This window comes from Belonocnema kinseyi, chromosome 2, assembly GCF_010883055.1.
Source record: "Belonocnema kinseyi isolate 2016_QV_RU_SX_M_011 chromosome 2, B_treatae_v1, whole genome shotgun sequence".
In the NCBI taxonomy this organism is placed as follows: domain Eukaryota; kingdom Metazoa; phylum Arthropoda; class Insecta; order Hymenoptera; family Cynipidae; genus Belonocnema; species Belonocnema kinseyi.
Window position 1 is genome coordinate 168,166,025 of NC_046658.1, and position 11,088 is coordinate 168,177,112.

At 23.7% G+C, this 11,088-nt stretch overlaps 1 protein-coding gene across 1 annotated transcript in view; it reads right to left on the minus strand.

Moving 5' to 3' along the window:
* LOC117167454 overlaps positions 1-10,581 on the minus strand; it is a 131,805-nt gene extending 121,224 nt beyond the window's left edge. Inside the window, exon 1 of the mRNA XM_033352409.1 lies at positions 10,399-10,581. The gene's annotated coding sequence lies outside the window, so the exon portion shown is untranslated. The remainder of the gene's footprint in view (positions 1-10,398) is intronic.
* Between the last annotated feature and the right edge of the window lie 507 nt (positions 10,582-11,088).

Sequence of the window (11,088 nt, forward strand, 5' to 3'; positions counted from 1 at the left end):
TTTTCTAATTTTTTGGTTTACAACTAAAATATTAAAATAAGATATTTTATATTGCTAAATGTATTATACATATTTGTTTCAAAAATTGAATGTCTGAATTTTAAACAAACTTTTTGATTTAAAAGTCACTTTTGACAATAAAATTAAAATTAAAAATGAAATTAAAATTAAAAATTAAAATTTATTGTAAATTAGAATTAAATGGTCTGAAAATTGATTTTTTGGTTTACACCAGTATGAAAATAAGATATTTTATATTACTGAATAATACTAATTCATATTTGTTTCAAAACTTTTGTCTAAATTTTCAAAAAAATTATGTCTCGTCCATCTGACAAATAATGATGAATAGCTAAAAAAGGAGATTTTCAGCCAGTGAAAATGTAATCTGATTAGTCACAGTCACAATAATTAACGAAATAAACGCGGTCACACGCGATCGGCGCCGGCCAGCGGATCAGAGAGGTTAACTTTATACTTACAACTAAGGACCGTCAGAGGGCTATACAGTCGATTTTACTGAACAGATAGTCAGCCTTCGTACTCTTCTGTTCAGTAGAATCAACACAACGCTGTTTAGTGTTCTTGAATCAACGAGTAGTTACTATTACTATAAATCAGCTTACTAAACGCGAATAGTAGCATATACTCTACCAGTTCTCTCCGTGCAAATTAAAATATTTCGTACCTCGGCAATTTCATAATTTTGTGAATTTTCTTATTCCAAAATTTTACTTTATCTGGAATGCTATTTTTCGGGATTTTTCAGTCACCCTAAAAATATATTCACAAAAAAGGGACGTCTGAAAAATGTTAAAAATATAATGTAATCAAATATTTTTATTTAAAAAAATATTTTTAATGGTTAAAGTATCTAAAATTATTTTTTGAATTTAAAATAACCACAATTGAAAAAATATGTATTTATCTGGAACAACATTTTCTTCAATTGTTTTTTTAGTTATGAGAAAAATGTTACTTGTTTAATTTCAAGGATTTTCTAATTCGAGAATTTTATTATTATGGAATTTTCCAATTCCAATTTGGGACTTTCATTATTCGGGAATTTTACAGGGTCGGCAATTTTATTTTTGAAATTTTTTATTTGCCAAAAAAAGGAAAGAGATTGTTAAAAAGATCATTCTCTCTACTGTTTATTGATTATTTTTTTTAACCAAAATTCTAAAGCAAAAGTTAAAAATTTTAACTAAAAACAAAACTTTCTAACAATTATCTAAGAGAAAATAGTTATAAACAATAATAACAACCCCACAAATTTAAAAATTGACCAGAAATAGAAAATTTTTAAAAACGCAATTTTCTAGCATTACCCTGAGCGAATGTAGTTTTAAGTAATAATAAATCGTTTAAACATTTATGTTTATTAAATTGCATTATTTTTTACCTCGTTTTAAGTGAATAGTCGATAAATAGTTAAATATTTTCGAAAAGGAAACCGCAACTCTCTAGCATGATTCTAAGAGAACATTATTAAAAATAATAATGAATTATTTAAATAATTCTTTTTGTTAGCTTGAATTATTTATTAGCTCCATCTAATGGAAAAGTAGAAAAAAGTGGAAAATCTAAGGAGAAAACTGTAACTTTCTAGCATTATTCTAAAATAATATTCTTATAAAGAATAATAAATTTTTTGGACAATCATTTTCGTTATATTTATTTGTCTATTGCTGTCTCGCTATAACAGAAAAGTTGAAACTAAGTTGTAAAATTCGGAAAAACCGCGACTTTCGAACTCTATTCAAAAAGAAAATGGCTAAAAACAATAATAAATTGTTTAAACAATTTACGTAAACATATAATTATCAGTATAAAGTAATATTTTGTGTATCAGAAACAATGTATACATAAAAAATTATAATTAGTGCAAAAAACTCGCGAAACCCAATTTTTCACTTATGGGATTTTTTTGGGACCCTGTAAGATATTTAAAAATGATATTTGAAAAGTAAGCGTTGTTTTGTATTCTTTTGTATTTTGATGAGGGTTCCAAAATAATCTGGGGGCGATATGCACGAAAATTTGAGAGAAAAAAATTCATATGCATTTTTGGACCACCCTACTGCACAGGGTGACAAATCTCGAAAGTCAAATTGTCGAAAAGGCGAAAAATTCCAATTTATTTCAACAAAGCTATCCTCACTTATTTTTAGATCTTAAGAATCTAGAAGTGTTTTCTCGAGGGTTTAAAATTAAAATTGAGAATGTGGTTTGTGGAATATTGGCAGACGAGACGTAAGTAGGTCTTTTCAGAGAATACTTTTTTTTACATTCTCGAGCATTTTTCGGTATTACACAATTTATAATTTAAGAAAAAAAACTTGTGATAATTAATTATCAAACTGATAATTAGATTGTTTCAGTTTATGTAGGGTATATTAAATTGTTTATCAATAAAATTATTTAAGGACGATTGAAAAATCCCGAAAAAAGATATTCTCGATACTAAAATTCCCAAATAATAAAATTCTCGGCAGTTTATAATATTACCTAATTTGAAAATTACCGAATTTAAACAATTAAATAAATAGCTTTTAATAAATATCATGTGTTTATTTAAAATTCAATGATCGCATATTTTTATAAAACAACATTTTTTATGTTTAAAGTTTCTTAAAATTATTGTTTGAATTAAAAATAACAATAATTGTACAAAAATTGTCTTAAAAAATCATCTTACAAACATCTGCGCCTCAAAAGAAAAAAATGGTTTACTTTTGTATTTTCTCCAAACCAAACAAAATTTTCCTAACAAACTTTGCAGTATTGAATTCAGCACTGATTTATCTCGAAATTTATTTTTAATGTGTTCATGTTTCTTCAATCAAAAAATCGATTTTTGAGAAAGCTTTTTGTAATATTTAAAATGCAATTAACAGTTTAAAACAAAATGTTTCACTTAGAAAAATATATTCTTTAATTATTGTTAATTTAAATTCAACAATAATTTTTTTAAACTTTAAAAACAATTTCTCTTATAAAAAACATTTGATTAATTTAGTTTTAATAAATAAATCATATTTATTACAAAAAAATTGTTTGTCTGATATCTTTCAATTTGGTAATATTGTGAACTGTTCAGGAATTTTATTGTTCGAGAATTTTTCAATTTGGGATTTTTATTTTGGTTCGAAAGTAACTTTTTTGAAAATTTATATTTTCGGTTTTAAAATACAACTTTTAGGTAGAAAGTTCAACTTTTTGTATTGAAAAATCAACAATTCAGTGAAAACTTATTTTCTTTCTTGGTTCAAAATTCGGCTTTTTCGTTTTAAAATTAACATCTTATAGTAAAAAATCTCATCTTTTTATTGTTGAAAATTCCACTATCTCGGAGGAAAGTTAATATGATTTGGTTAAGGGTTCAACTGTTTTGATGAAAATTCGTTTTTATTTTTTTTAAATTTATGTATTTTGTTAAAAATTCCACTAATTTGGTAGAAAGGTGAACAAATTGATGGAAAAGTAACTTTTTTTGTTAATAATTCATATTATCGGTTTGAAAATAAAACTGCCTTGTATAAAATTAGTGTTTATGGCTTAAAAATTGGAAAATTGAAGGGATTTTTTTCATTTTTGGTTAAAAATTCTGCTTTTTCGTTTCAAAATTAATTTATTTTGGTAAAAAAATGTCATTTGTTTGGTGTTGAAAATTCAAATATTTCGTTAGAAAATTAATCTGATATCGTTAAGGATTTTTTGGTTGAATTTAACTGGGTTTGATTTTAAATTCAAATTTGAAATGTTCGGTTAAAGTTGAACTAATTTATTAATAATTTAGTTGTTTCGTTGAAGATTCATGATTTTACTTCAAAATTCATTTCTTTGGTTGAGAATTAAATTATTTTGTTTCAAATCTGCTTTTTAATTGGGTAGAAAAGTAAAACATTTTGGTAAAAAATTCGAATATTAGGTTGAAAATCAGCTTTTTTGTTGGAAATTGATCTCTTTAGTCTTTTTGGTTTCAAAATATTTAAAAAAATCAACCTATTGGTTGGGAATTAACTTTTTTGTTCAAAATTAATATTTTCGGTATGAAAATTCAAGCATTTGGTTGAAAATTTATATATTTTATTAAAAATTTTTATATTTCGGTAGAAAGTCCAACTATTTGGTCATGATTTTCTCTTCAAATTTAATATGAAAAATCATTTTTAATCGCTGCTGAAAAAAATTTTTATTTGCTTCAACGAATGCCTATTTCCTTTTAAATTAATTTTGTAAGTGATATCATGAGTTGTTTTGATTCCCTAATTATAAAATTGAGAAATTGAAAAAAGTAAATTTTTAGATAACTTAAAGTTACTTCATCTGGTAACTTTAACTAACTACTCAAAAAAAGTAACTTCCCCAACACTGCTTTCGATATAATTTTTTAAATAATTTCAATGTTTAAATTATCAAAAGATTAGCGATAATTATTTTATTGTTTTCTAGCTGGGGTTGTAAAAATAGTTTCTAGGGAAATAATAAATATTTTTGTATCATTTTGTAGTCGCTGGTTCATTTGGAGAAGAACATAATCTTTTTACCAGATTTAAATTTGTCACTCTAGATTCTTTTTCTAGCGACGCCCTTGAATGTTGCGCCTGTCAAGAGTACAACTGTTGCTTCAAGTTGAGAAAGGTTTCTTGAAGCTAATTAAGTGCATAAAACATTAAGGATTTTCATTTTTTTAAATAAAAAACATTTATATTTTGATAATTAAGAAATATAGTATTTAAACAAAAATAAATATTTTTAAAAAATTAAAAAGAATCTTTTATTAAAAATTAAATTAAAAAATAATTATTAATTGTTTTTATTCAAAATTACTGAAATTTTTATCAATCTCCAAATTCCGAAATTTAACAAAATGCTAACAAAATAACTACCAAAAGAAAAATTTTCAAAAATTTAAAAATTTCTGGAAAAAATAAATTCCTTAAATTTTAAAATTTCTGCAAATGAATTCCTGAAATTAGTGCATTTCCGAAAAAATAAAGAAATAAGATTTAAATAGCAGTAGACTTGAAAATAAATATCCCATATAAATTAAAAGATTATTCTAAAAGAAAATAATTATTAAATTTTTTTGTGGTAGTTTGAAAATTTATCAATTTACAAATTTCTAGAACTTGAAATTTCGACAATTCACTATTTTTTGTGAATTTGAAATTTCGGCAATTAACTGTTTTCGGATTTTATAAAACTTCGAAAATTTACGGGACGACTTAAAAATACAGGGAAAAAATGTTCCAACACTGTAAAATTCGAAAAAAAAAGATATTTGAGATAAACAATTTTTTAAATGATCAAATGGGACGATTGAAAAATCCTAGTAAATAAAATTCCCAAACAGTTAAAAATATGACCAAAGTTGAAAATTCCTGAATAATTTAATTCTCGACAGTTTGTAATATTACCGAAATCAAAATTTTTCGAATAATTAAATTCTCGACAGAAAAATGCCGAATTTTAAAATATCCGACACTGGAAAATTACTAGAATTAAACCATTTTTTTTTAATGTTCGGTTAAAAAAAATATTTGATAAATTTACAAAAATTCGGGAATTTTATTTTTGTTGAATTTTAAAATCCGGTAATATTATATACTCTTCGGCAATTTAATAATTTCAGGAATTTTCTAGTTCGGATATTTTATAATCCGACAATCTTCTGTTGGAAATTTTATTATTCGAGAATTTTATTAATCAGGAATTTTCCACTTCCTAAACAATTATATTCGACACTCTGAAATTCCCGACATTAGAAAATTTCCGAATATAAACACTTAAAAAAATTGTTTTTTAATTAATGATATTTATCAATTAAAAACACAATAATGAAATATCTTGATCAAAAGACATTTTTTTCTGCATGTTCAATGCCCTTTTTTAAATTATTGTTATTTATTTAAAAATAACAATAATTTTTAAAAATATTTCTCAATGCAGAAGTGAAGTACGAGTACAAGATTTTGATTACAACTACAATAATAAAAAAAAAATACTATGCAAATTTTAAAAAGGAACTATCCATTGAGAAATTTGGTTTTAATTATTCTTATGAGACGGCGGAAAAATTCTGTAAAATAAAATTTTCGACAATATAAAATTCTCAAACAAAATTTGTGTAAAAAAAATGTCCAAAATGATAAAATGGAACGACTGAGCGTTCCAGGTTTAAAAAAATATATTATTTACTTATTAAGAATACAGTAATGAAATATTCAAACAATAATTTAAGCAAATATTAAACATCAAAAAATGTTTCGTTGAAGAAAATATTTTATTATTGTATTTTTAGTAAATATTATTTATTAAACAAATTTTGTAATTATTTAAATTTTAGAATTTCAGAATTCGGATTCACAATTTTCGGGAATAAATATTTTGTTTTGGGGGGATTATATCATCCCCGCATATTTATTTGAAAAGCATTAGTTACAGTCTACGTATTTTATATTATTTATGTTAAAGATTTAAGACAAATGTTGTAAAATATTGTTACTCGATATTATTGCCATTAAATATTGTAATAATATGAGAGTATACATACGTAATAATTTATTATATTATTCCAAAAACAGTAATTTTATAACAAACACTATCAATAAAAAGTTCCTTAATTTGAATTTGTTAAAACCGTTTCTTCAGAATATTGAGAGTGTAAAAAAGAATTGATAATATCTGAGGGTTTTTGTGATTATAACAACACACACGATAAAAAATTGACCAGTCCATGTAACCAAAAAATTTTGTTTTCCAGAATCATTTTTTCTACCTGACATTAAAACATTTATTTCACGTTGGAAGGTTTTGTACAAGTGAAAATACATTAGAAAAAAAGGACAAGTCTAAAGAATCCAAAAAGGAGAGAAACAGTTTTAAAAATTATTATTTTTTTTTACTTTTTAAATTATTTGTCTGCTAGCTTATTTTTACGAGTGAAAATCCTTTTGACGTAGAAAAAATTTCCTAAATCCAGCTGGAAACAAAAATAAAAAGGAAAAAGACAAAACTCAGTTTAAAAAAAAATCTTCTTTTGTCTTTCCGAAAGAATTTAAAACATACTTTATTGAAAACCGGGGTTCGTTATACATAAATTACCACCTCGAGAACGTTAATTAAAGAGCTGTGAAAATTAGAATTTTTTGAAGTACATTTTGCTAACGTGCAAGTTGAAGGACTTCATCTATCGGCACCAAATTAATTACACTTCGTCAAGGGTCCTCATACTTTTCCATTTGGTTTCAAATTCGATTTCTATACATAATTTTCCTTCTTCCGAAACACCCTATTAATTAAGAATATAATATAAATTATAAAAAAAATAACTGAATGAAAATTGAAAACTCATTAAAACTTCAATGGCATCAGATTATTGATTTGATACTTTTTCTTTGATTTAAACAAATTATCTTTTATTTCAAATGAATCAATAGAAAAAGATTAGGAAATAATTCATTTATTCTCATTATTTTGAAGCAAGAAAATTATTCCTTTAATTCGTTTTTAATTTATGAGACAAAATACAGTTTTTTTAATTTTAAAAATTCTTCCTTTAATTTTTCTGTTTTAATTCGAAAAAAAGATGTGTTTAATTTTAACTAATGAGACTTTTATTTTCCTTTGAATTAAAGAAATGATTTGTTTGATGCTATTTCTTTCACTTAAAAAAAGATGTACTTTTGATTCAAATAAATTACTGGAAGAAAATGAGCAAATAATTAATTTAATCTCATTATTTGAAATAAACAAAATTATTTATTAAGAACAAAATTTTTTTTTGAAATTTAAGAGTCAAAATACAGTCTTTTTAAATTTTAAAATTCGTTTATTAAACTTCACTACTTTAATTAAAAGCAAAAATTTCTTTCATTTTAAATAATGACGTTTGTCTTCTGCTTTAATTTAAATAAATTATATGCTGCGCGTACTATTTCTTTAATTTAAAAAATATATTCTTTTGATTCAAATAAATTACTGCAAGAAATAAAGAAATAATTAATATATTCTCATTATCTCATACCAAAAAAATTATTTATTTGAAACAAAAAATTTGTTAAAATTTAGAAATCAAAATAAAGTTAATTGTTTTTTAAATCGTTTCTTTAACTTTTCTGCTTTAATTCAAAGCAAAAGGTTTAATTTTAATTAATTACGTTTTTCTTGTTCTTCCAATTAGAAAAATTATATGTTTGATATTATTTCTTTGATTTAAACAAGATCTTTTTTTCAAATAAAGTACTTCGGTTAAAAATTGAACTACTTTGTTGAAAATTAGTTATTGTTTATTGTTCAGAGTTCAATTTTTAACAGAAGATGATTTTTTAAATATATTTTTAACTGAATAACGAACACTTCCATTTTTTGTTAAAAATTAATTTTTTTAATTTGAGATTTAAACTATTTGGTTGAAAATGTATGCAGTTTGCTTAGGTTAAAAATTTTAATATTTCTTTAAACCATCTTTTTTGTGGAAAATTCAACCAATTTAAATTAAAAATACTTCTTCAGGGTCCTCATACTCTTCCATGTGGTTCCAAATTTGTTTTCTATTTACAATTTTTTTTAACTACCCTGTTAATTAAGAATATAAGGTGAATTATAAAAACTACCTCAAGAAGTATTGAAAACTCCCGAAACTTGAATGAAATCGAATTATTCGTTTGATACTATTTCTTTGATTAAAGAAAATATTCTTTTGTTTTAAATAAATTACTAGAAAAATGTATAAAATGATTGATTTAATCACAATATTGTTAACTAAGAAAATGATTTTTTTTCAATTTATGAGTAAAAATACACGTTAAAAAATTTTTAAAATCGTTTCTTTAACATTTTTGCTTTAATTTGAAACGAAGCTGTGTTTCATTTTGAATAATGAAGTTTTTCTTCTTCTTTGAATTCAAAACCTTTTTTCGGTACCATTTATTTGATTTTAAAAGATATTCTTTTACTGAAAACAATTTAAGAAATATTTTATTTTATCATTTTAAACCCAGAATATAATTATTATTTTTTTTTAATTCATGAGTCAAAATACAGTTTTTTTAAAATAAAAAATATCGTTTTTCCAACTTTTCTTCTTTAATTTAAAGAAAAAAGTTGTTTATGTTTAAATAATGACGTTTTTCTTCTTCTTTGAATTAAAGAAACGATTTTTTTGGTGGTACTATTTCTTGAATAAAAAAATTGTATTATTTTGATTTAATAAATTACTGCAAAAAATGAAAATAATTATTATTTTGATCGTTTCCTCAACTTTTCAGCCTTAATTCAAAGCAAAAAGTTGTTTCATTTAAAATAATTATGTTTTCCTTCTTTTTTAAATTAAAAAGGTTATTTTGGTGATACTATTCCTTTTATTTCAAAAAATATTCTTCTGATTCGCATAAAGTACTGAAAAAAATTGAGAAACAATTAATTGTATCTCATTTTACACCAAGAAATTTATTTCTTGATTTTTTTTATTTTTAGCCTGAATACAGTCATTATTTTAATTAAAAAAAAAAAACAGTTTTTTTCTTTTTTCGACCCATCCTATTACTTAGGAATATAATATATATTATAAAAAATATCAGAATAAAAATTGAAAACTCACTTAAACTTCAATGAATCGTTTTATTTGTGTGATACTATTTCTTTTATTAAAAATTTTTTTCTTTTGATTCAAATGAATTACAGAAAAATTGAAAAATAATTGGTATATTCTTATTATTTTAAACCAAGAAAATTATTTTTTAAAAATAGATTTTTTAATTTATTAATCAAAATACAGTTAAAAAAGTTAACAATAATTTCTGAAACTTTCTGCTTTAATTTACAATAAAAAGGTATGCAATTTTAAATAATGAAGTTTTCATTCTTCTTTGAATTTAAGAAATTATTTGTTTCATACTATTGCTTTGATTTAGAAAAAAATATATGCTTTCGGCGCAAATAAAGTCCTGGAAAAAATTTAAAATAGAAACCAAAAAATTAAAATTCTACTAATATTTTGTTGAAAATATATATATATTTTTTTAATTCGGCTTTTTGGAAGAAAATTAATTTTCTTTATTGAAAATTCAACTCTTTGAATAAAAATTGAACTAAATTAAAATTTTTTAAATTTAAACCAAGAAGATTACTTCTTTAATTGAAAATCTAATTATTTTTTTGAAAATTAGTTGGTTTTTATTGGAAATTTACCTCTCATATGCTTAACGTGCAAGTTGAAGGATTTCATCAATGGGATGCAAATTTGTTCTTATTTTTCAGGGTCCTCAATTTTTCCCCTTTTTTTCCAAATTCGATTTCTATATATAATTTCCCTATTTGTACCCACCCTATTATCTTAAAATATAATATAAATTATAAAAAGTATCTGAATAAAAATTGAAAACTCACTAAAACTTCAATGGCATCGAACTTGATCCAAACTGTCACCTACTAGTCCACCTGAGCACAGACCTTTTAAAATTACTCAACATCTTGAAACTTTCATCCCAGCACAAATTCACCAAAAGTGTGCACTATTTTTGGCGTATCAAAAACATAACATTTTTATAATCCATCCACAAAAATGGCACCAGGAAAAATTTATATTTCCGAATTTATTACACAATTGACGCACTCTTTTGTTGTTTTTTTTTTTTTTAATTTTTCACACACTCTAGATTTTTTGCACTTGTCTATTATTTTTTTTTTATAATCAAAGCACTCAATTTTTAAATAATCTCTTGCATCGATAAACACTCTGCAAATTGTAGAAACATATTTAAAAGACAGAAATGTTATTTCACTGATAAATTAAAATTTTTAAACTGACACTTTATTTTTAAGTTTATTGGAATGTTATTAAAATTCGATGATTAAAAGTGTCGAATTTTATCAAGATTGACATCGCGGGACGCCCGGCGTCGAGACGCTTTGACGGTGTGACGAGCACTGGCAGCGAACAAAATACGCGCGTCCGCTCGTGCCGCCCCATATTATACTCGTGCGGAACGGTGCTTACACACCTCTACTATGCGTTTTATTTAGGAAGGCCCCAGTCAATTGCGTCACTTTTAATCTCAACTAGGTGCACATTTTTTT